Raw genomic sequence first — 26,191 nt, 5'->3', positions numbered from 1 at the left:
ACCAACCGGGCTGAGACCGACTGGGCCGAGACCGACCGGCCCGAGACCGACCGGGCCGAGACCGACCAGCCTGAGACCACCCGGGCCGAGACCAACCGGGCTGAGACCGACTGGGCCGAGACCGACCGGCCCGAGACCGACCGGGCCGAGACCGACCAGCCTGAGACCACCCGGGCCGAGACCGACCAGGCCGAGACCGACCGGCCCGAGGCCAACCGGGCCGAGACCGACCGGCCCGAGACCGACCAGCTCAAGACCACCCGGGCCGAGACCGACCGGCCCGAGACCAACCGGGCTGAGACCGACTGGGCCGAGACCGACCGGCCCAAGACCGACCGGCCCGAGGCCGACCGGGCCGAGACCGTCTGGGCCGAGACCGACCGGCCCAAGGCCGACCGGCCCGAGACCAACCGGGCTGAGACCGACTGGGCCGAGACCGACCGGCCCAAGACCGACCGGCCCGAGGCCGACCGGGCTGAGACCGTCTGGGCCGAGACCGACCGGCCCAATACCGACCAGCCCGAGGCCAACCGGGCCGAGACCGACCGGCCTGAGACCGACCGGCCGAGACTGACTGGCCTGAGACCGAGACCGACTGGCCCCAGACCGACCTACCCGAGACCAACCAGTCCGAGACCGACCGGCCCAAGACTGAGACCGACCGGCCTGAGTCTGACTGGCCTGAGACCGACTGGCCGGAGACCAAGATCAACCGGCCCGAAACCGACCGGCACGAGACCGAACAGCCTGAGACCGACAGGCCCGAGACCGAGACCGACCGGCCAAGACTGACCGGCCCGAATCCAAGACTGACTGGCCCAAGACCGAGACCGACCAGCCCAAAACCGACCAGCCCGGGACCGACTGGCCCGAGACCGACCGGCCTGAGTCTGACCGGCCTGAGACCGACTGGCCTGAGACCGACCGAAAAGGAAGGAAAATTCAAGAATGAGTGTTCACCCCTCCAATCGGGATAGTGTAGTGCAGTTTTGTTGTTTTATAGAAGAGGTTAAAAATATTTGGAAATACAATCCTGTTCAGCCATGTGTGTTCTGTAAAATAATCTAGATGCTTGATTTTACCTTGAACTTGCCTCACCTGTGGTATTTATCAGTTAAACCCATCGGAAGATTATGTTCTGTGACTTGTTTGAGTTGTTCAGAGCCTTGGTCAGACCCCATCTGGAGCACTGCGTCCAGTTCTGGGCACCACATCAGGAAGGATATATTGGCCTTGGAGTGGGTGCAGCGCAGATTCACCAGAATGAAACCTGGGCTTAGAGGGTTAAATTATGAGGACAGGTTGCATAAACTAGGCTTGTATTCTCTTGAGTAGAGCACCGACTGTCAGATGTGACTCACCATGGGTGGTATCACAGCCATGTCCTATCCAGTGCTCACCCTGTGCTCACACTCACATAGGGAGGTGTCGCTAGATGGCAATCAGGAGCAGGGACCCCTGCTGATGTTTCCCCTCCCTAGTCCAGGGATGCTGCAGGGAATTGTCCTGCCCCTGGTATTGACCTGGCTTAGATAGGCTGACCCAGCACAGATCAGGGATAAACACTGGAACCTTCTTTGTCTTTACGGCTCCATATTTCAGACATATCTTTTCCCACTGACCCATCAGCGGGTCAATTCTGATTACCAGCCTGGGAAAGTGACAATGACCTTTTAATGATTGAATTTTAAATATTCAGTGTGTCAATCCTATCAGTGGAGGACAGTGCCTTGCGAATAGCTGAATATGGACAATAGTCTATCAGGGAATTGCAAGCATCAAAGTCTGTGTAGCCAGGGTTACACTAGCCCATCTCCCAAACAAAGTCTGTGTAGCCAGGGTTACACTAGCCCATCTCCCAAACAAAGTCTGTGTAGCCAGGGTTACACTAGCCCAGCTCTCGAACAAAGTCTGTGTAGCCAGGGTTACACTAGCCCAGCTCCCGAACAAAGTCTGTGTAGCCAGGGTTACACTAGCCCAGCTCTCGAACAAAGTCTGTGTAGCCAGGGTTACACTAGCCCAGCTCCCGAACAAAGTCTGTGTAGCCAGGGTTACACTAGCCCAGCTCCCGAACAAAGTCTGTGTAGCCAGAGTTATACTAGTCCATCTCCTGAACAAAGTCTGTGTAGCCGGGGTTACACTAGCCCATCTCCTGAACAAAGTCTGTGTAGCCGGGGTTACACTAGCCCAGCCCCCGAACAAAGTTGTCTCCATATTTAAAAGACTCCTGTACACAACCCCATTACTATTATATGTGTAATCATTTTATGGTCTATTGTCACGTTCGTTTGTGGAGGGTTCTCATTGTGTGAGGTGTCTCTGCCGGAACCACTTTTTGGATGCGGGAATGAGCTGGGATTTGCTGGTGATCTGGTTCATTGAAGAGTAACAGGAAGCTCCTGTCATCTGCTTGTAGATCCTGTTAAGGAAAGGGGGGTCTGGTGGGAGCTGATTACAGAGGTATGGTCAAGGTGGGCTGAGCTCCTGCTGAAGGTCTGTTAGGTTCAGCTGAAAATAGCTTTGGACGGATTGTCATTTAGTTAATCTCATTTGGTTGATAATACAAACATTTAAAAAAAGTAAGTCTATTAATAGGAGCGTCCCATTAAACCATAGGGAAATCCCATAAACCATAGGGGCAGCCCGTTAAACCACAGGCGCCTCCTATTAAACCACAGGGGCAGCCCATTAAACCACAGGGGAATCCCATTAAACCATAGGGGAAGCCCATTAAACCACAGGGGCATCCCATTAAACCATAGGGGAAGCCCATTAAACCACAGGGGCATCCCATTAAACCATAGGGGAAGCCCATTAAACCATAGGGACATCCCATTTGAACATAGGGGAAGCCCATTAAACCATAGGGGCAGCCCATTAAACCACAGGGGCCTCCCATTAAACCATAGGGGAAGCCCATTAAACCATAGGGACATCCCATTAGAACATAGGGGAAGCCCATTAAACCATAGGGACATCCCATTAGAACATAGGGGAAGCCCATTAAACCATAGGGACATCCCATTAGAACATAGGGGAAGCCCATTAAACCACAGGGGCATCCCATTAAACCATAGGGGAAGCCCATTAAACCATAGGGACATCCCATTAGAACATAGGGGAAGCCCATTAAACCACAGGGGCATCCCATTAAACCATTGGGGAAGGCCATTAAACCATAGGGACATCCCAATAGAACATAGGGGAAGCCCATTAAACCATAGGGACATCCCATAAATCATAGGGGCAGCCCATTAAACCACAGGTGCATCCCATTAAACCACAGGAGCATCCCATTAAACCACAGGCGCATCCCATTAAACCACAGGTGCATCCCATTAAACCACAGGCGCATCCCATTAAACCACAGGAGCATCCCATTAAACCACAGGCGCATCCTATTAAACCACAGGCGCATCCTATTAAACCACAGGCGCATCCCATTAAACCACAGGCGCATCCCATTAAACCACAGGAGCATCCCATTAAACCACAGGCGCATCCTATTAAACCACAGGCGCATCCCATTAAACCACAGGAGAATCCCATTAAACCACAGGGGCATCCTATTAAACCACATTAGTCCAAACCCCATTTGATTTATCCTTTGTCCATTCCAAAGTGATTGCAAAATAAGGTTATTGGAATAAAATTATTTCGCTTACTGTAATTTTCAAAAATAAAATGCTCACTCACTTGTGATCTCATCAGATGTTTTGTGCAGATGGCAGTCTGGTTAAATGATAAAGCAATAAAACTCCTCAAAACTCGATTTAATCATCAGAAGTAAAATAAATGGGGGAAATGACCATTTAAAATCCATGTTGTTTTTTCTATTGAATTGTAAAGTTTGTTGAATGAAGCTTATTAGCTCTGTCCTGCTCGAACTCTAGCCTATACATCAGATGATTTTGTATGTGGCTCCATTTAACCTAGGAACTGGTTCTGAGCTCCTTCATCTAGGAAAATTGTTAAAGCACAGCTGTAAAATAAATCTTTTACAAATGATTTGCAGCTGTACTTTAAGGGTTAATGGCAATTTCCACTGAGCGTATTTTTTCCCGTAATGTTGTTGTAATACAGCCTTAAGGCTGAGAGTAGTGCATTCTGCAGGTTGTTGCTAGGAAGCCTAAGGTAATAGTTTCTGGCAGATGTTCAGAGTCTAATAACATCTGGCCTGCGGCTTCCCCTTTCTGGCTGCATGAGGTGTTCCAGTCCCCTCACTGGCTCTGAGAATCACTGTTCACTGACAGCCTGAGACAGCCATGGAGCCATTGGATTATGACACCAGTGACCTGTCGGTTCACCTGTGGTTGAGTGACTAAAGAAAAGCTGACCATTCAAACAGGGAACATGCAGTGATTGCCGCCCTTGAGTAGACTCATCTGCCTTCGTAACCCAGGCTTTCTGTTGGAAATCAGTGCCGATTTCTACAAAACTGGTCGATAAAACAGTGGTACAGGATCCTTATGAAGATCCTGCTACAAATAACGATGAGGCGGGAGTCTTCGCACCCCATGGGGTGGGGGTTCTGTATAAAACCTTGATGGAATAGTCACTGCCTCAGTGACCGTGATACTGGAGTGAGTTTGCACGAATGAGAATAGGCCCAAAAGCTGAAGTAACTCAGACTGGTGGAGTATTGGGAGTGAGGCTGGTTCTCGAAGAGCTGAAAGAAGACTCTGTAAATCTGTGTGGTTTAGTCAAATTTCTCCCCGTTGACAGTTCCAGACTGAGCAGTATTGGTATTGGGTTGTAATGAAATAAAAATGGCAGACTGCAGGACTGGGCTGTACACTGGTTCAGGACACTGGTTCAGAATATTGGACTCTACACTGGTTCAGGACACTAGACTTGACACTGGTTCAGAACATTGGACTGAACACTGGACTGGACTGGACACTGGTTCAGACACTGGTTCAGGACACTGGACTGTACACTGGTTCAGGACACTGGACTGGACACTGGACTGAACTGGACACTGGACTGGACACTGGTTCAGGACATTATCCTTTCACTCCTAGAACCTGGGATTCAATTGGTCCAACAGAAGAGCTGAAAGTCTCCTCTCTGGGAGAGCTGTACGAGTTTATGGAATGAGTGTGACCATGAGTCCACACACAAAACTGTCCATAATTTGGAAAATCATCCAGAGAGGTCACGGGATGGCTGATTAAGAAATAGGAAAACTCCTAGTGGTTTATTAGGCCAAACATTTTTGAGACCTGGGGTCAAAGCGTTTTGTTGGGACGGAGCAGAGTGAATTTATTCTGCATCTATGTGTGTAATAGTTGACCCAGCAATGCTTAGCACTGATAGTGGGAATAAAAGTCTCCATGAAAAATCCTTCACCTCCAGCACAGAATTCACCCAAAAAAACGAATAGCCAAACAAACAAAGCACCAGTGAAGAGCTCCACAAACTTCCTATTTGAACACTTTTTTTTCCCTTAGAGCTGACCAATTTTAGCAGACACTCTTAGTGCAGTACTGAGGGAGTGCTTCGCTGTCAGAGGTGCTGTCTTTCGGATGAGACGTTCAACTGAGGCCCCGTCTGCCCTCTCAGGCGGACGTAAAAGAACCCATGGCCCCTAATTCGAAGTAGAGCAGGGGAGTTCTCTCTGGTGTCCTGGCCAATATGTATCCCTCAACCAATATCACTAAAAACAGATTATCTGGTCATTATCTCATTGGTGCGGGATCTTGCTGTGTGCAAATTGTCTGCCGCATTTGCTACAATACAACAACAATATATCGCCGTTCCTTCATCGTCGCTGGGTCAAAATCCTGGAACTCCCTTCCTAACAGCACAGTGGGAGAACCGTCACCACACGGACTGCAGCGGTTCAAGAAGGCGGCTCACCACCACCTTCTCAAGGGCAATTATTGATGGGCAATAAATGCCAGCCTCGCCAGCGACGCCCACATCCCATGAATGAATTTTTAAAAACTACACTTCAGAAGTACTTCATGGACTGTAAAGCACTTTGGGGAGTCTTGAGGTCATGAAAGGTGCTATATAAATGCAAGTCTTTCTTTCTGTATTTGATATGAGGATTCATTCAAATGTCGTTGACACAAAATACAAAATCTTGCGGAGGAAGCGAATGTTTTGGACATGTTTTTACACTTGAACCCCAAAATAGCCAGTCTTAACTCTCAGCTTGGAGTCTCGTATAGATGAGAGAGTTGTGTGCAGAGGTCACGACGGCTGGACGATCAGGAGTGCGTCAGGTCACTACACTAACCTCCCGATCGATTCTCTGATCTGAGAATACAGCAGGTCAGGCAGCATCTGTGGAAAAAACAGGAGTCAGTCGAGGCTTCAGGTCTTCAGACTCTTCCTCTGATCCAGGTCTCTGTTAAGCAAAACTGCACACTGTTAATTGTATCCATGTGATTTTTGTCAACTAGTGTTATTTGTATTCAGGTGGTGCATATCAATTGAGAACTCTCTTGTATCCATTTATAAGAGAGCTGATCTAGAGTGTGGTGTGGGTGTAATGTGGAGCTCTGTGAATAAAGGCTTGGAGGTAACTGAAGACTAGGCTGCTGTATTCTATCCTTCACCACCTGGCTATCCAATTTATAACATGGTAGCAGAGAATGATCGCCTAAAGGCAGAGGTTGGAAACTACGATTTTTTTTTGGACTTAAAACAAAATTTGAAAGCCTAGTGGCCATTATGGAAAATGGAAGAAAGCAAGTTTACAGCGCGAGGTGCAATTTCCCTCCGATGTTCTCGGAGTTCGAACCGTGTGGCCAGTGGAAGAATGAGGTTGATATGTGGACATGGATTACTACTCTGCCACAGAGAAAGCAAGGCAGGGCCTTGGCATTGTCGCTTCCTGAACAAGGTAAAATCAGAAGCATGGTATTTTCTGAGATGGGTGCAGATTTTTTGGATAATGTTGAAGGTTTTACCTTTCTAATAGAATTTCTTGATCAAATCTACAAGAAAGATGACCTGTTAAGTGCCTATCAAGCCTGGTCAGCGTTTGTTAGATTTCGGAAAATGGACAGTCATTCAATGGAAGGGTATATCATGGACTTTAGCAAATTGTACAAAAGGTTGACAAAGTTCCAAATGGGAATCCCTGGATTGGTACTAGCATTTAAATTATTAGATTGTGCTAAGATGTCTCATATGGATAGGCAACTGGTCCTAACGCCACCCAGTTCTTGGAACAAATGTATGCTGCCTTAAAAAAATTCCTGGGGTAACAGTCATTCCCTTCAGCCTTCATAGAACAAGTGGGGTCTTCCGCTGTGACACAAAGAATGGAAGATTCGTTGGTTACCAGGTTTCGAAATGTTCCAGATACTAAACGCAGGCGCCAGTCCAGGTTTCAAAATTTTCAAGAGATTAGACATAGACGTCGATTATGATGGAAGGATTAAAGACAGCCAGATTGGTGATGAAAGCAGGTACAGCAAATCTAGTTATATCAACAGAAGACAAAATTGGGACAGTAATAATGGGCGAATGAATCCCAGGAATGCCCAAGGAAAAATCAGTACATGCTTTAGATGTGACTCTAAGTATCATTCTGAGGCGAATTGCGCAGAGCGAAGACGCAGGGTCTTTGAAATGATGCTTGAAGTGTGGATTGACGTAAGGTTAAGGAATATAAAAGTTCTGCATGTTTTAGGTTTGGAAATGACAACACCTTGAGGTCACTCAAGAGAGTGGTAATTCCATATAAAATAACTGGAGTAAGCCATTTTATAAGTACGGATGTAGTCTCTAGTAAGACACCTATGCTTTTGGGTAAACCGTCCATGAAAAAGGCAGAAATGAAACTTAACATGGAACACGATGAGGCAATCAATTTTGGGAAATTGGTTGATTCGCAGTTTACCCAGTCAGGGCATTATTGTATCCCCTAAATAAAGTCTAATGTTTCTCATCAGCGTGTTAGGCAAGTATTAATGGCATCAGGTGATAAGGATAAGAGAGAGAAAAACAAATTGTCTTAAAGGTACATAGACAATTTGCCCACCCTACTTGTCAACATTTAAAAATCCTGCTAAAAGATGCAGGTGTGGTTGATGAGTATATGAGGCAAATAGACAAGACTAGTGAAAACTGTGAAATCTGTAAGAAGTATAGACGGACACCCCCATGTCCTATTGTAAATGTTCCATTAGCACCTGACTTTAACAAGGTAGTTGCCATGGATCTAAAGTTATAGGACAAAGACAGAAATGTTTTCATCTTACATTTTATTGACCTGGCTATGAGATTTAGTATTTCTACACTAATATATAGTAAGGAGAAGAAGGTTATTCTGATTAAATTATGGAAAAATGGATGGGAACTGGACTTGGGACACCAGCAAAAATTTTGACCGATAATGGAGGTGAATTCGCTAATGTGGAGTTCAGAGATATATGTGAGAGAATATGAATATGATTGTCATGAATACAGCAGCTGAGAGCCCTTTTAACAATGGTCTTTGTGAAAGGAATCATGTTGTGATTGATAACATGGTGCATCAAACTTTGGCTGATCAAACAGAGCGTAAATTGTCAACTGTCCCAGCATGGGCAGTTCAAGCAAAGAATTCTCTTCAGATGGTTGGAGGATATAGTGCTTACCAACTATAGGCACAATCCCAAATTACCTTCTGTTCTTTGTGATAATCCTCCTGCTCTAAAAGGTACTACAATTAGTGCCATTTTTTCTGAGCATTTAAATGCCATGCGTGCAGGGAGACGGGCTTTTATCAAGGCTGAGGTATCAGAGAAAATTCGTAGAGCACTGAGGCATCATATTAGACCATCTGAGACAGGGTTCAATTCAGGAGATTTGGTATAGTACAAAAGAGAGGGTCATGGGGAATGGAAAGGCCATGGTAAGGTAATAGGTCGTCTTGGTAAGACAGTACTTGTCCAACATGGTAATCAAACTGTTAAGGTTCATTCCTCACGATTAATTGGAATTAATTATAAAATCTCGGACTCTGAGCAGTTGATAGAAGTAAACAAGGCACCTTGTGCCTCAGATGTTCATGTTTTTTTGATGAGGTTCCTGAAGACTGGTAGATCAAGGGCTGGACAATGGTAACGTCAGTGATCAAGAAACACATGCAGAGCTATCACACCCACAGAACAATTACCCAAAGTGGGTACATGGGTGACATATGTTCCAGAAGGGACTAATGAATGGAGGGATGCAACAATTTTGGGTTGTGCAGGCAAAGCTATTGGTAGGTTTAAATTTTGGTTGAATGTTCAGGATGATGGTCAAGAAGCGAGGTCCATGGATGGGCAGAATGGGGTAAAAGAGTGATGAGTATGAAAGCGGAGTACAAGTAGTGACAGGGAGTCTGGAAGTGAATCTCACGTCAAAAAACGATCGCGAACTAGAGATGAAAGAGGGAGATCTCGCAGTAGTAGTCCCTACAGACATAAAAGTGGAAGTAGAAGACGTAGCTTGACTAGATCAGACAATGATACAAAGACCACAGAACAGTCACGTAACAGAATGTTGACCGAAGGTCACAGGTTACGGTTACTGGCTTAGTACACAGAGGAGAAGAGTCAATTCTCTCTTAACTCCCAATTCACTTTATTCACGCCGTTAAATCATATACTTATAGCTTATACGTCTGATTAGATATAGGCATGCAGTTTACACCAGGTTATACAGTTTTATACCCAAACTAAGATCTAAACGCACACCCACTAGGTTTCTGTGACACTCCCTGAGTGGTCACAGAACATAAAGGATAATACCCGAAAAGGAGAGCTGACGCTGGCCAGGCGTTCCGTTCTCTCTCTCTCTTTCGACGTCGTCTCTACGTCCCTGATGTAGGGTTGTCCACTTCTGCGATGGTTGGTCTCTGGAGTCTTCGCTCTGGCTCCACGCCCCAGATCCTTCATTCTTATTCCGAATCTTATCTCTTCAAGCTTGCTGTCTCTCTCCCTTTGGTTTAGGCCTACTCGCTTTTGTCTTCTCCTCATTGGCTCTGTCCCAAGGACTTAGGTAACATTACCTCATTACTCCTTTTCTAAATAAGGACTTGTGTCTTATCACATTTCCTTTGTCTTTTACAGAACTTGGTTAATTCAAACCGGTTTCAGGCAGCTGAGGCCGGGTTACTTCAGTTCAAAAGTCGTTCCTGTGTATCAGTAGCTGACATCTCAGGTTACCTTCTGCAGCCTCTGGCCAACAAGAACTAGGAGCAGAAGTCCTCATGATCGTGAAGTTTTGGTGGCTGCCAATAAACTTGAGGATAAACAAGTGAGAGAGGCAAAACAAAGGGAGTTAGATAGTTGGAAACAATTTGGAGTTTATTCTGAAGTAACAGGTAAGGGTCAACCAGCTTTGTCACATAGATGGGTTTGTACTGAACAAGTCCTTGCAGATGGAACTTATAAGGCTAAAGTGAGGTTGGTAGCGAGGTGTTTTGAAGAGAAACTGGGTGATACAGATGTTCGAGTGGATTCTCCCACTGCTGGAAAGGAAATCTTTTTGGCTTATTTGGCAACATATTCATGAGTGTTACTCCCATCCCGGTGAATCGTACAGGTCATCACAGAAAGGTGATGTTATATCTAAAGAAGAGACAGAGCAATTCCAAAGCTTGTCAGTTGAACTGGTTGTGCACTCAGACTAGACCAAATGCTAGTTTTGAGGTGTTGGAGTTAAGTACTTCAACGAAACACCCCATAGTAGAGAATCTTTTAAGGGCAAATAAAACATTTTTAAAAATTAACTATAGATAAATGCGTACTTACGTTCCCATCCTTAGGTGACCCAAAGAAAATGAAGCTAGTTATCTTTAGCGATGCTTCAAATGCTAATCTTCCTGATGAGTATTCTCATGCAGCTGGTTTCATTGTGTTTCGATCAGTCATGATCATTTTGAATGGCGGAGCAGGCCCGAAGGGCTGAATGGCCTACTCTTGCTCCTATTTTCTATGATTCTATGTTTCTTATGGGTGAGAATGACAAATGTTGTCCTTTAGCTTAGGAAGCTAAGAAAATAAAAAGGGTTGTTAAAAACACTATGGCTGCTGAAACACTGGCTTTTGTCGACACAGTGGATATGGGATTCTATTTGGCAAATATTTTGAGTGACATCCTGTACAATGGGAGTACTGAAGATAGTATACCCATTGAATGTTATGTAGACAATCATTCATTGTGGGATAATGTACACTTTACGAAAAATGTGAGTGAGAAAAGATTACGGATTGACCTTGCTGGCTTGAAACAAATGCTGGAGGGAAAGAAAATCTCTAAAATTAAATGGGTGGATTCAAGCCATCAACTGTCGGATTGTTTTCCTAAAAGAAATACGTGTACTTCTTTTAGTAAAACAAAATCCGTGATCTTTTCTCATTCACATTTTTTGTAGAATGTACAAACACTGGGAGTGAAGTCTTACAATGATGTCCTGCGGGTACATTTTACTGTAGAGCTGGAATGCATCTCAGTACAATATCTTATTGTGTTTATGAAAGCGAGGGAATGGTGTGTACAATATTCTACCATATGGTTAATCTGAGGTAAATTAGTCATAAAGTTCATTCAATGGCTGAAGAAAATTACTGCCAAAATAAACAGCAATCAGCTCCAGTAACTGAGCTTTATTACTAAGTATAAACATTACCTCTCACAAAGAACAAAAAACCTCCTGGCAGACATACAGGGGTGTACGTTAACCTCGCCATGATGTCAGCGGAAAGCTTTGATTCATATTGCAGCTACCTGTCCAAAACACGTACCCGTGAAGTGCCTTGTGCAGCCAATAGAATGGAGTTATACTGCTAGCTGCATATCTGTCCCAGGTGACAGTGAGGTCAGCCTGGACGCATGGAGCTCTGTTCCCTGGGCTGCTGTACTTTAATGTTAGAAGTGAGCAGGAGAGTCTGCTCAAATCATTAAAAAGATTTCACATAAAGATACAAAAGGGCCCATATGCCTTAAACAACCCCCTCCCCCCAGCTAGGAACAGAAGTAGGCCATTCAGCCCTCTTGAGTCTGTTCCATCATTCAATGTGATCATCGCTGATCTGTGACCTAACTCCATATATCCACCTTAGCCCTATGGCTCTTAATATCTTTGGTTAACAAAAATCGATCCATTTCAGATTTAAAATTAACAATTGAGCTAGCATCAACCACTTGCTGGCCACTCTTAAAATGAGGCTTCACATCGGGCGGAAGTTACACGTCAACCATGCAAACTCATATGGGTGTGAGATGGCCTCCTGGAGAGGGGCCAACACAGCTTTGCTTTGGTGCAGTTGGGTGATAGTAAAGGACTTGACTAGAACACAGCACCATTGCTCACTGCTAACCATTTATTGACCTTCATGCTTTTTATTAATTGGTTTATGTGCATATATATGTCAGCCTATATGTCTATAGGCCTACTTGTATATATTTATTGAGTTGTATGTAAAGCTTTATTAGCCAATGCATATATATTTATGGGCTTATATGTATATAAAGTTATATGTAAAATGTATGTTTATTGGCCCACGTGTGTATGTTTATCGACTCACACGTGTGTATGTTTATCGACTCACACGTATATGTTTATCGACTCACACGTGTGTATGTTTATCGACACACGCGTGTGTATGTTTATCGATACACACGTGTGTATGTTTATCGACACACACGTGTGTATGTTTATCGACACACACGTGTGTAAATCTATTGGCTTACATGTGTATTTATTGAGAAAGACAGCATCAGGGCAGAAGGACAGGTTAGGGTCTCTTGCCCAAATAAGAGTTTTATATACTAATGCACAGAGTATAAGAAATAAATTGAGTGAATTAGAGGCTCACATGTAGCTTGGAAAGTATGACATGGTGGCCGTTACTAAAACATGGCAGCAAGCTGGTCATGATTGGGAGTTAAATATTCCAGGTTACAAGGTCTTTAGAAAGGATAGGGAAACTAAAAGAGAGGAGGGATAGCCTTATTAATTAAAGATATGATTACAACATTAGTAAGAGAGGTTTTAGGTAAGCCCGCTTGATTGGCACCCCAGCCCGCTTGATTGGCACCCCATCCACCACCCTAAACATTCACTCCCTTCACCACTGGTGCACCATGGCTGCAATGTGTACCATCCACAGGATGCATTGCAGCAACTCGCCAAGGCTTCTTCGACAGCACCTCCCAAACCCGCGACCTCTACCACCTAGAAGGACAAGGGCAGCAGGAACATGGGAACAACACCACCTGCACGTTCCCCTCCAAGTCACACACCATCCCGTCTTGGAAATATATCGCCGTTCCTTCATTGTCGCTGGGTCAAAATCCTGGAACTCCCTACCTAACAACATTGTGGGAGAACCTTCACCACACGGACTGCAGCGGTTCAAGAAGGCGGCTCACCACCACCTTCTCAAGGGCAATTAGGAATGAGCAATAAATGCTGGCCTTGCCAGCGATGCCCACATCCCATGAAGGAATAAAAAAAAGCAATCAGCAGAGACTCTATGGTTAGAATTAAGGAATAAGAGAGGACTTAAAACTGTAATGGGCATTGCCTACAGGCCTCCTGATAGCAGCAATGAAGTGGCAGAATGTATTAAGAGATTAGCGAGGCTTGCAGAAAAAGGAGTGTTGTTTTAATGGGAGACTTTAATTTTCATATAGATTTTGGAAGAGCAGAATAGCTCAAGTCAGAAAAATAGTGAATTTTAGGAGTGTATTCAAGACAATTTTCTGGAGCAATATATTCTTTAATCAACAATAAGGCAGGCCATATTAGTAATGAGTAATTGTTGTAGGTACAGCGCAGGAGGAGGCCATTCTGCCCATCGTGCCTGTGTTGGCTCTTTGAAAGAGCTATCCAATTAGTCCCATTCCCCTGCTCTTTCTCCACAGCCCTGTAAACTTTTTTCCTTCAAGTATTTTTCCAATTCCCTTTTGAAATCTGCTTCCACCACCCTTCCAGATCATTACAACACGCTGCATGAGAAAATGTTTCCTCATGTCACCCCTGGCTCTTTTGCCGATCACTTTTAATCTGTGTCCTCTGGTTACCGACCCTTCTGCCACTGGAAACAGTTTCTCCTTGTTTACTCTGTCAAAACCATTCATGATTTTGAACACCTCTATCAAATCTTCCCTTAATCTTCTCTGTTCTAAGGAGAACAATCTCAGCTTCTCCAGTCTCTCCACATAACTGATGTCTCTCATCCCTGGCACCATTCCAGTAAATCTCTTCTGCACCCTCTCCAAAACCTTGACATCTTTCCGAAAATGTGGTGCCCAGAATTGAACACAATACTCCAGCTGAGGCCTAACCAGTGTTTTCTAAAGGTTTAACATAACTTGCATGCTTTTGTACTCTATGTCGCTATTAATAAAGGCCAGGATCCCATATGCTTTTTTAACAGCCTTCTCAACTTGTCCTGCCACTTTCAAAGATTTGTTTACATCACCCCCAAGTCTCTCTGTTCCTGCACCCCTTTAAAATTGTACCATTTAGTTTATATAGCCTCTTCTCATCCTTCCTACCAAATGTATCACTTCACACTTCTCTGCATTAAATTTCATCTGCCCATTCCACCATTCTGTCTATGTCCTCCTGAATTCTGTTACTATCCACCACATTGTTTACATTTCTGAGTTTCGCGTCATCTGCAATCTTTGAAATTATACCCTCTATACCCATGTCCAGGTCATTAATACATATCAAAAAAAGCAGTGGTCCTATTACTGACCCCTGGGGAACACCACTGTATACTTCCCTCCAGTCTGAAAAACAACCGTTCACCACTGCTCTCTGCTTTCTATCCCTTAGCCACTTTTGTATCCATGCTGCCACTGTCCCTTTAATCCCATGGGATTTAATTTTGCTAACAAGTCTATTATGTGGTACTTTACCAAATGCCTTTTGAAAGTCCATATACACAACATCAACCGCATTACCCTCATCAACCCTCTCTGTTACTTTATCGAAGAACTCAATCAAGTTCGTCAAACACAATTTTCCATTAACAAATCCGTGCTGACGTTCATTTATTAGCCCATACTTTTCCAACTGCAATTAATTTTGTCCCGAATTATTGTCTCTAAAAGTTTCCCCACCACCGACGTTAGGCTGACTGGCCAGTAATTGCCGGGTTTGTCCCTCCCCTTTTTTTGAACAGGGTGTAACATTTGCAATCCTCCAGTCCTCTGGCACCATCCCCATATCTAAGGAGGATTGGAAGATTGTGGCCAGAGCCTCTGCAATGTCCACCCTTACTTCCCTCAGTAACCTAAGATGAATCCCATCTGGACCGGGTGACTTTTCCACTTTGAGTACTGCCAATCTTTTAAGTACCTTCTCTTTATCTATTTTTATCCTATCCAATATCGCTACTACCTAATCATTTACTGCTACACTGGCAGCATCCTCTTCTCCAGTGAAGACTGATGTGAAGTATTCATTTAGTACCTCAGCCATGCCCTCTGCCTCCACAAGAAGATCCCCTTTTTTTTCCCAGTCGGCCCCACACTTCCTATGACTATCCTTTTACTATTTATATGTTTATAAAAGACTTTTGGGTTCCCTTTTATGTTGGCCGCTAATCTATTCTCATATTCTCTCTTTACCCCTGTTATTTCCTTTTTTAGATCTCCTCTGTACTTTCTGTATTCTGCTTGGTTCTCTACTGTATTATGAACCTTACATCCATCATAAGCCTCCTTTCTCTGTTTCATTTTAACCTCTATGGGTTCGATTTTAAACTTAAATTGCGGGTGCATTGGGGGCGGGGCGGGGGGGCTGTGAAAATTGCAGAAATGCAGAGCGGGTTCGGAAGCCAACTCCAACCTGGAGACTTCCGAGTTCCACACAGACGCACCTGTGTGCGTGCGGGCGTCCCAAATCCGGATGTCCCGCCGGCAATTAAAGCCGCCGGGATGATAGTTAAAGAACCAAATGTACCTCATTGAGGTGAAACCAGGCATAGAGGGCCGGATCAGGCAAATAGAAACAAAGTAAATTAAATAAGATACCATTGCACAAAGTTAAAACACAAAATCAACCTACCTTTCCACCCTACTGTGATGTTCGATGTCTCCCTCTCTGATCTCCCCCTCTTTCCCCCCCCCCCCCCCGATTCCCCCCCGATCTCCCCCTCTTCCCCCCTCTCTCTCCGCGAAGTTCCCCCCTCTCTCTCCCCGACGTTCCCCCCTCTCTCTCCCCGACGTTCCCCCCTCTCTCTCCCCGACGTTCCCCCCTCTCTCTCCCCGACGTTCCCCCCTCTCTCTCCCCGACGTTCCCCCCTCTCTCTCCCCGACGTTCCCCCCTCTCTCTCCCCGACGTTCTCCCCTCTCTCTCCCCGACGTTCCCCCCTCTCTCTCCCCGACGTTCCCCCCTCTCTCTCCCCGACGTTCCCCCCTCTCTCTCCCCGACGTTCCCCCCTCTCTCTCCCCGACGTCCCCCCCTCTCTCTCCCCGACGTCCCCCCCTCTCTCTCCCCGACGTTCCCCCCTCTCTCTCCCCGACGTCCCCCCCTCTCTCTCCCCGACGTCCCCCCCTCTCTCTCCCCGACGTCCTCCCCTCTCTCTCCCCGACGTCCCCCCCTCTCTCTCCCCGACGTCCCCCCCTCTCTCTCCCCGACGTCCCCCCCTCTCTCTCCCCGACGTCCCCCCCTCTCTCTCCCCGACGTCCCCCCCTCTCTCTCCCCGACGTCCCCCCCTCTCTCTCCCCGACGTCCCCCCCTCTCTCTCCCCGACGTCCCCCCCTCTCTCTCCCCGACGTTCCCCCCCTCTCTCCCCCCGACGTCCCCCCCCTCTCTCCCCGACGTCCCCCCCCTCTCTCCCCGACGTCCCCCCCCTCTCTCCCCGACGTCCCCCCCTCTCTCTCCCCGACGTCCCCCCCTCTCTCTCCCCGTCGTTCCCCCCTCTCTCTCCCTGACGTTCCCCCCTCTCTCTCCCCGACGTCCCCCCTCTCTCCCCGACGTCCCCCCTCTCTCGCCCCGACGTCCCCCCTCTCTCTCCCCGACGTCCCCCCCTCTCTCTCCCCGACGTCCCCCCCTCTCTCTCCCCGACGTCCCCCCCTCTCTCTCCCCGATGTCCCCCCCTCTCTCTCCCCGACGTCCCCCCCTCTCTCTCCCCGACGTCCCCCCCTCTCTCTCCCCGACGTCCCCCCCTCTCTCTCCCCGACGTCCCCCCCTCTCTCTCCCCGACGTCCCCCCCTCTCTCTCCCCGATGTCCCCCCCTCTCTCTCCCCGACGTTCACCCTCTCTCTCCCCGACGTCCCCCCCTCTCTCTCCCCGACGTCCCCCCCTCTCTCTCCCCGACGTTCCCCCTCTCTCTCTCCCTGATCTTCCATTCCAGCGCCGGATGACGTCTCGCTCTTTCTCTTTCTCCCCTCCCCCCATCCCACGTTGCAGCTCCTGTCAGCAGACAGCCTTTCAATCAGGCTGGCTGCCGGGTGCGAAACCCGGAAAGAACTTTAATCACCATCAATTACATTGCGCTCGCGTCAGAAACGGTAAGTTTTTTTTATTCGTGTTTGCCATGCGCACCTTCACCCCCCCCCCCACCCCCGCTGCCAACCCACCATCATTTCAAAATTAAGCCCCATATCTTTAGTCATCCAGGGAGCTCTAGCTTTGGATGCCCTTCCTCTCCCCCTTGTGGGAATGTGTCTACTCTGCACCCAAACCATCTCCTCTTTGAAGGCCTCCTATTGTTCAATTATTGTTTTGCCTACCAATTTTTGATTCCAATCCACCAGGGCAAGATCCCTTTTTAATTCACTGAAATTAGCCCTCCTCCAGTTAAGTATTTTCACATTTGATTGTTCCTTGACCTTTTCCATAACTATTCTAACCCTAATGATATTATGATCACTGTTCCCCAAATGCTCCTCCACTGAAACATGCTCCACCTGCCCCACTTCATTTCCCAGAACTAGATCCAGCACTGCTTCCTTCCTTGTTGGGCTGGAAAATTCTCTTGTACATATTTCAGGAATTCTTCCCCCTCTTTGCCCTTTACTCTGTTACTGTCCCAGTCTATATTGGGATAATTAAAGTCCCCCATTACCACTATTCTATAGTTCTTGCATCTTTCTGTAATTTGCCTGCAAATTTGCTCCTGTCTCCTTCCCACTATTTGGTGGCCTATAGTATACACCGAGTAACATAAAAGCTCTTTTATTGTTCCTCAATTCTAACCAAATACATTCTGTCTTTGACCCCTCAAATACATCACATCTCTTTCCAGTGCTATAATAGTTTCTTTGATCAATACTGCTACCACCACCCCACTCCACCCACCTCCTTTCTTTCCTTCCCTATCTTTCCTGAATACCTTGTAGCCAGGAAAATTAAGTACCCAATCTGCCCCTTCTTTGAGCCAGGTCTCTGTTATTGCCACTGTATCATAGTCCTATGTGGCGACTTGAGCCTGCAGCTCACTAACCTTATTTACCATGATACGTGTGTTTACGCACATGCACTCTAAACTCATCTTACACTGCCTCGCATTTGTCTTCTGTATGATCCCTTCTATTTCTGAACTATTCTGCACTCTAGTGCTACTTGTCCCTCCCAATCCCCTGTGCACCTTGTTTCTCCTCTCTAATGTTTCATCCTGATGCCCATTCCCCTGCCAAATTAATGAGCTGGACTTAGTTAATATTCTAACAGTAAGGGAACATTTATCTAACAGTGGTCATAATATGATTGAATTCAATTTAGGTCTGGAAAGGAGAAACTTAACTCAGTTAGTAAGATTCTGGATTTTGGTACGGCTAACTTTAACGAGATGAGACAGAGACTGACAACAGCAAACTGGTCAAAATTGTTATTGGATGAAACTACAGATGAACAGTGGCAGGTGTTGAAAAAAGAATTTAACTTAATACGGGACCAGCATATACCCCTAAGGGGCAAGAGCTCTACTTACCAAATAAAACAGCCATGGTCGACAAAAGAGGTGCGAGATAACAGAAAACTAAAGGAAATAGCATACAGAAGTACAAAGAATATTGTAGATCCTGGGGACTGGGAGAGATATAGAGAACAGCAAAGGAAGACAAAAAAGATAGTAAGAACTGCAAAAAGGAATATGAAGAGAAACTTTTAAGGAATATCAAGATTAATAGAAAAAGGTTTTACAATTATATTAGAAGCAAAAGGGTAGTCAAAGGTAACAGGGCCCTTTAAAAACAGATGCCGGCAATATTGCAAATTAAAATAAGGAAATGGCAGACTTGTTGAAAAATTACTTTGTGTCAGTCTTCAGAGTAGAGAAGAGGATATTATACCTGTTATTCTAGGTAAACTAATAATGAATCAAGGACTGGAACTCACTAAAGTTAACGTAAGCAAGAAAACACTATTAGAAAAAATAATGGCTCTAAAGACTGACAAATCCCCAGGACCTGATGGTTTCCACCCCAGGATTTTAAAGGAAGTAGGTGAGGAAATTGCAGATGGTTTAGCCATAATCTTCCAAAGCTCTCTCGATTCAGGAATTGTGCCTTTTAGATTAGAAAATTGCAAATGTAATTCCACTATTTAAGAAAGGTCAGAGAGGGAAACCAGGAAATTATAGACCTGTTAGTCTAAAATCTGTTGTGGGAAAGTTATTGGAATCTATAATTAAGGAAAGGATGACGGAGCACTTACAGAAATTTGAGCTGATTAGAGAGAGCCAACATGGATTTGTAAAGGGTAGGTCATGTCTACCCAACGAATCTAATTGAATTTTTTAGGGAAGTTACAAAAGTATTAGACAGGGGAATGTCTGTGGATGTTGTTTATATGAACTTCCAGAAGGTATTCGATAAAGTTCCACGTAAGAGACTGTTAGCTAAAATTAAAGCTCATGGAATTGAAGGCAGATTATTGACCTGGTTAGGAGATTGGTTACGCGGTAGAAAACAGAGAGTAGGGATACGGGGTATGTACTTGAATTGGAAGGAAGTGACTAGTGGTGTCCCACAAGGATCTGTGCTGGTGCCTCAACTATTCACTATATTTATTAATGACTTAGATAACACAATAGAGAGCCATATCCAAGTTTGCCAATGTCACAATGATTGTTGGCATAGTAAGTTGTGTAGGTGGGAGCATAAAATTGCAAAGAGACATCGATAGATTAAGTGAGTGGGCAAAACTGTGGCAGATGGATTTCAACGTAGGTAAATGTGAGTTCATCCACTTTGGACTAAAAAAGGATAGATCCAAGTAATTTTTAAATGGTGAAAAGCTAGGAACAGTGGAGGTCCAAACAGATTTGGGGTCCATGTAGACAGATCACGAAAATGTAGTGGTCACGTATAAAAAGTAATCAAGAAGGCTGATAATGTTATCCTTTATATCTAAAGTTCTAGGATATAAAGGGGAGGAAGTTGTGCTACAGATACGAAGCCCTGGTTAGACCATATTTGGAGTACTGTGTACAGTTCTGGACACACACCTTAGAAAGGATATGTTGGCCTTGAAAGGAGTGCAGCGCAGATTCACCAGAATGTCACCAGGGCTCCAAGGGTTAGATTATGAGGAGAGATTACATAAACTAAGCTTGTATTCCCTGGAATATAGAAGGTTCAGGGGTGATTTGATTGAGGTGTTCAGGAGTTTGAAAGTAATTGATAGGGTAGATCGAGAGAAACTATTTCTGCTGGTGGGGGAGTCTGGGACAAGGGGACATAACCTTAAAATCAGAGCCAGGCCATTCAGGAGAGAAGTTAGGAAACACTTCACACAAAGGGTGGTGGAAGTGTGGAACTTTCACCCATAAAAAGCAGCAGATGCTAGCTCAATTAATCATTTTAAATCTGAGATGGATAGACTTTTGCTAGCCAGGGGTATTTAGGGATATGGAGCCAAGGCGGGTAAATGGAGTTAGGTCACAGATCAGCCATGATCTCATTGAATGGCGGAACAGGCTCGAGGGGCTGAATGGCCTCCTCCTGTTCCTATGTTCCTATGTATATTTATTGGCCCACGTGTGTGTGTTTATTGGCCCACGTGTGTGTGTTTATTGGCCCACGTGTGTGTGTTTATTGGCCCACGTGTGTCTGTTTATTGGCCCACGTGTGTCTGTTTATTGGCCCACGTGTGTCTGTTTATTGACCCACGTGTGTGTGTTTATTGGCCCACGTGTGTCTGTTTATTGGCCCACGTGTGTGTGTTTATAGGCCCACGTGTGTCTGTTTATTGGCCCACGTGTGTGTGTTTATTGGCCCACGTGTGTGTTTATTGACCCACGTGTGTCTGTTTATTGGCCCACGTGTGTGTTTATTGGCCCACGTGTGTGTGTTTATTGACCCACGTGTGTGTGTTTATTGGCCCACGTGTGTCTGTTTATTGGCCCACGTGTGTGTGTTTATTGACCCACGTGTGTGTGTTTATTGGCCCACCTGTGTCTGTTTATTGGCCCACGTGTGTCTGTTTATTGGCCCACGTGTGTCTGTTTATTGGCCCACGTGTGTGTTTATTGACCCACGTGTGTGTGTTTATTGGCCCACGTGTGTGTGTTTATTGGCCCACGTGTGTGTGTTTATTGACCCACGTGTGTCTGTTTATTGGCCCACGTGTGTGTGTTTATTGGCCCACGTGTGTGTGTTTATTGACCCAGGTGTGTCTGTTTATTGGCCCATGTGTGTCTGTTTATTGGCCCACGTGTGTGTGTTTATTGGCCCACGTGTGTCTGTTTATTGGCCCACGTGTGTGTGTTTATTGGCCCACGTGTGTCTGTTTATTGGCCCACGTGTGTCTGTTTATTGGCCCACGTGTGTCTGTTTATTGGCCCACGTGTGTCTGTTTATTGGCCCACGTGTGTCTGTTTATTGGCCCACGTGTGTGTGTTTATTGGCCCACGTGTGTGTGTTTATTGACCCACGTGTGTCTGTTTATTGGCCCACGTGTGTCTGTTTATTGGCCCACGTGTGTCTGTTTATTGGCCCACGTGTGTCTGTTTATTGGCCCACGTGTGTGTGTTTATTGGCCCACGTGTGTGTGTTTATTGGCCCATGTGTGTCTGTTTATTGGCCCACGTGTGTGTGTTTATTGGCCCACGTGTGTCTGTTTATTGGCCCACGTGTGTCTGTTTATTGGCCCACGTGTGTCTGTTTATTGGCCCACGTGTGTCTGTTTATTGGCCCACGTGTGTGTTTATTGGCCCACGTGTGTGTGTTTATTGGCCCACGTGTGTCTGTTTATTGGCCCACGTGTGTCTGTTTATTGGCCCACGTGTGTCTGTTTATTGGCCCACGTGTGTCTGTTTATTGGCCCACGTGTGTCTGTTTATTGGCCCACGTGTGTCTGTTTATTGGCCCACGTGTGTGTTTATTGGCCCACGTGTGTGTGTTTATTGGCCCACGTGTGTCTGTTTATTGGCCCATGTGTGTGTTTATTGGCCCACGTGTGTCTGTTTATTGGCCCACGTGTGTCTGTTTATTGGCCCACGTGTGTCTGTTTATTGGCCCACGTGTGTGTTTATTGGCCCACGTGTGTGTGTTTATTGGCCCACGTGTGTCTGTTTATTGGCCCGTGTGTGTCTGTTTATTGGCCCACGTGTGTCTGTTTATTGGCCCACGTGTGTCTGTTTATTGGCCCACGTGTGTGTGTTTATTGGCCAACGTGTGTGTGTTTATTGACCCACGTGTGTCTGTTTATTGGCCCACGTGTGTCTGTTTATTGGCCCACGTGTGTCTGTTTATTGGCCCATGTGTGTCTGTTTATTGGCCCACGTGTGTCTGTTTATTGGCCAACGTGTGTGTGTTTATTGACCCACGTGTGTCTGTTTATTGACCCACGTGTGTCTGTTTATTGGCCCACATGTGTGTGTTTATTGGCCCACGTGTGTCTGTTTATTGGCCCACGTGTGTCTGTTTATTGGCCCACGTGTGTCTGTTTATTGGCCCACGTGTGTGTGTTTATTGGCCCACGTGTGTCTGTTTATTGGCCCACGTGTGTCTGTTTATTGGCCCACGTGTGTCTGTTTATTGGCCCACGTGTGTCTGTTTATTGGCCCACGTGTGTCTGTTTATTGGCCCACGTGTGTGTTTATTGGCCCACGTGTGTGTGTTTATTGGCCCACGTGTGTCTGTTTATTGGCCCATGTGTGTGTTTATTGGCCCACGTGTGTCTGTTTATTGGCCCACGTGTGTCTGTTTATTGGCCCACGTGTGTCTGTTTATTGGCCCACGTGTGTGTTTATTGGCCCACGTGTGTGTGTTTATTGGCCCACGTGTGTCTGTTTATTGGCCCGTGTGTGTCTGTTTATTGGCCCACGTGTGTCTGTTTATTGGCCCACGTGTGTCTGTTTATTGGCCCACGTGTGTGTGTTTATTGGCCAACGTGTGTGTGTTTATTGACCCACGTGTGTCTGTTTATTGGCCCACGTGTGTCTGTTTATTGGCCCACGTGTGTCTGTTTATTGGCCCATGTGTGTCTGTTTATTGGCCCACGTGTGTCTGTTTATTGGCCAACGTGTGTGTGTTTATTGACCCACGTGTGTCTGTTTATTGACCCACGTGTGTCTGTTTATTGGCCCACGTGTGTGTGTTTATTGGCCCACGTGTGTCTGTTTATTGGCCCACGTGTGTCTGTTTATTGGCCCACGTGTGTCTGTTTATTGGCCCACGTGTGTCTGTTTATTGGCCAACGTGTGTGTGTTTATTGACCCACGTGTGTCTGTTTATTGGCCCACGTGTGTCTGTTTATTGGCCCACGTGTGTGTGTTTATTGGCCCACGTGTGTGTGTTTATTGACCCACGTGTGTGTGTTTATTGGCCCACGTGTGTCTGTTTATTGGCCCACGTGTGTGTGTTTATTGACCCACGTGTGTGTGTTTATTGGCCCACCTGTGTCTGTTTATTGGCCCACGTGTGTCTGTTTATTGGCCCACGTGTGTCTGTTTATTGGCCCACGTGTGTGTTTATTGACCCACGTGTGTGTGTTTATTGGCCCACGTGTGTGTGTTTATTGGCCCACGTGTGTGTGTTTATTGACCCACGTGTGTCTGTTTATTGGCCCACGTGTGTGTGTTTATTGGCCCACGTGTGTGTGTTTATTGACCCATGTGTGTCTGTTTATTGGCCCATGTGTGTCTGTTTATTGGCCCACGTGTGTGTGTTTATTGGCCCACGTGTGTCTGTTTATTGGCCCACGTGTGTCTGTTTATTGGCCCACGTGTGTCTGTTTATTGGCCCACGTGTGTCTGTTTATTGGCCCACGTGTGTCTGTTTATTGGCCCACGTGTGTCTGTTTATTGGCCCACGTGTGTGTGTTTATTGGCCCACGTGTGTGTGTTTATTGGCCCATGTGTGTCTGTTTATTGGCCCACGTGTGTGTGTTTATTGGCCCACGTGTGTCTGTTTATTGGCCCACGTGTGTCTGTTTATTGGCCCAAGTGTGTGTGTTTATTGGCCCACGTGTGTCTGTTTATTGGCCCACGTGTGTGTTTATTGGCCCACGTGTGTGTGTTTATTGGCCCACGTGTGTCTGTTTATTGGCCCACGTGTGTCTGTTTATTGGCCCACGTGTGTCTGTTTATTGGCCCACGTGTGTCTGTTTATTGGCCCACGTGTATCTGTTTATTGGCCCACGTGTGTGTTTATTGGCCCACGTGTGTGTGTTTATTGGCCCACGTGTGTCTGTTTATTGGCCCATGTGTGTGTTTATTGGCCCACGTGTGTCTGTTTATTGGCCCACGTGTGTCTGTTTATTGGCCCACGTGTGTCTGTTTATTGGCCCACGTGTGTGTTTATTGGCCCACGTGTGTGTGTTTATTGGCCCACGTGTGTCTGTTTATTGGCCCGTGTGTGTCTGTTTATTGGCCCACGTGTGTCTGTTTATTGGCCCACGTGTGTCTGTTTATTGGCCCACGTGTGTGTGTTTATTGGCCAACGTGTGTGTGTTTATTGACCCACGTGTGTCTGTTTATTGGCCCACGTGTGTCTGTTTATTGGCCCACGTGTGTCTGTTTATTGGCCCATGTGTGTCTGTTTATTGGCCCACGTGTGTCTGTTTATTGGCCAACGTGTGTGTGTTTATTGACCCACGTGTGTCTGTTTATTGACCCACGTGTGTCTGTTTATTGGCCCACGTGTGTGTGTTTATTGGCCCACGTGTGTCTGTTTATTGGCCCACGTGTGTCTGTTTATTGGCCCACGTGTGTCTGTTTATTGGCCCACGTGTGTCTGTTTATTGGCCAACGTGTGTGTGTTTATTGACCCACGTGTGTCTGTTTATTGGCCCACGTGTGTCTGTTTATTGGCCCACGTGTGTGTGTTTATTGGCCCACGTGTGTGTGTTTATTGACCCACGTGTGTCTGTTTATTGCCCCACGTGTGTCTGTTTATTGGGTCCCTCGTGTGTTTATTGGCCCACGTGTGTCTGTTTATTGGGTCCCTCGTGTGTTTATTGGCCCACGCGTGTGTTTATTGGGTCCCTCGTGTGTTTATTGGCCCACGCGTGTGTTTATTGGGTCCCTCGTGTGTTTATTGGCCCACGTGTGTGTTTATTGGGTCCCTCGTGTGTTTATTGGCCCACCACTCAGAGCCTTGCCTGGGGCCCATGTTAGGAAATCGTGCTTGTAATCCATGATTTCACCTTGTGATTTAACGTCTTTTAGAACTTTATATAGCATTGTGGGTTACACGTACACAATCTCCTGATACGCACCATCCCCAGAGGGCAGGGCTCCTGGAGCATACAATCAGATAGTTCAACCCATAATACACAGGTCATGTATCTCTGATCACAAGATAATCAATTTTTCACTGTATTCATTGAGGCCCACGTGTGTGTGTTTATTGGCCCACGTGTGTCTGTTTATTGGCCCACGTGTGTCTGTTTATTGGCCCAGGCATGTGTATATGCCGCATCTACTGCCCTTTGTTAGTTGCCCTGAGTACATTAAGAGTTAACCATGTCATGTGACTGGAGTCACATATAGGCCAGACTGGGTAAGGATGGCGGTTTCCCTTCCCTGAAGGACATTAGTGAGCCAGTTGGGTTTTTACAACAATCCAGCATTTTTCATGGTGATTTTTTCTGGTACCAGTCACAAATTACCAGATTTATTGGGATTTGAAATCGCAACCTCTGGGCTGCTAGTTCAGTGCCTACAATATCATAACTTTGTGCAGATTATTTTACCACATAGTACACTTTAGATAAATTTCTTTATAATATTCTTAAGGTGTATGATTTATTTAAGATACTTTTCTATCTAATATTTGACGGTAT

General features: G+C 46.1%; 1 protein-coding gene across 1 annotated transcript in view; it reads left to right on the top strand.

Annotated features, from left to right (window-relative positions):
- Nucleotides 1–26,191, top strand: part of susd5 (sushi domain containing 5) — a 50,139-nt gene that overhangs the window by 11,755 nt on the left and 12,193 nt on the right. The gene's annotated exons all lie outside the window — the stretch shown is intronic.

This window comes from Heptranchias perlo, chromosome 3 (genome assembly GCF_035084215.1).
Source record: "Heptranchias perlo isolate sHepPer1 chromosome 3, sHepPer1.hap1, whole genome shotgun sequence".
NCBI classification, from domain to species: Eukaryota; Metazoa; Chordata; class Chondrichthyes; order Hexanchiformes; family Hexanchidae; genus Heptranchias; species Heptranchias perlo.
This window is presented reverse-complemented; position numbering and strand designations above follow the sequence as displayed.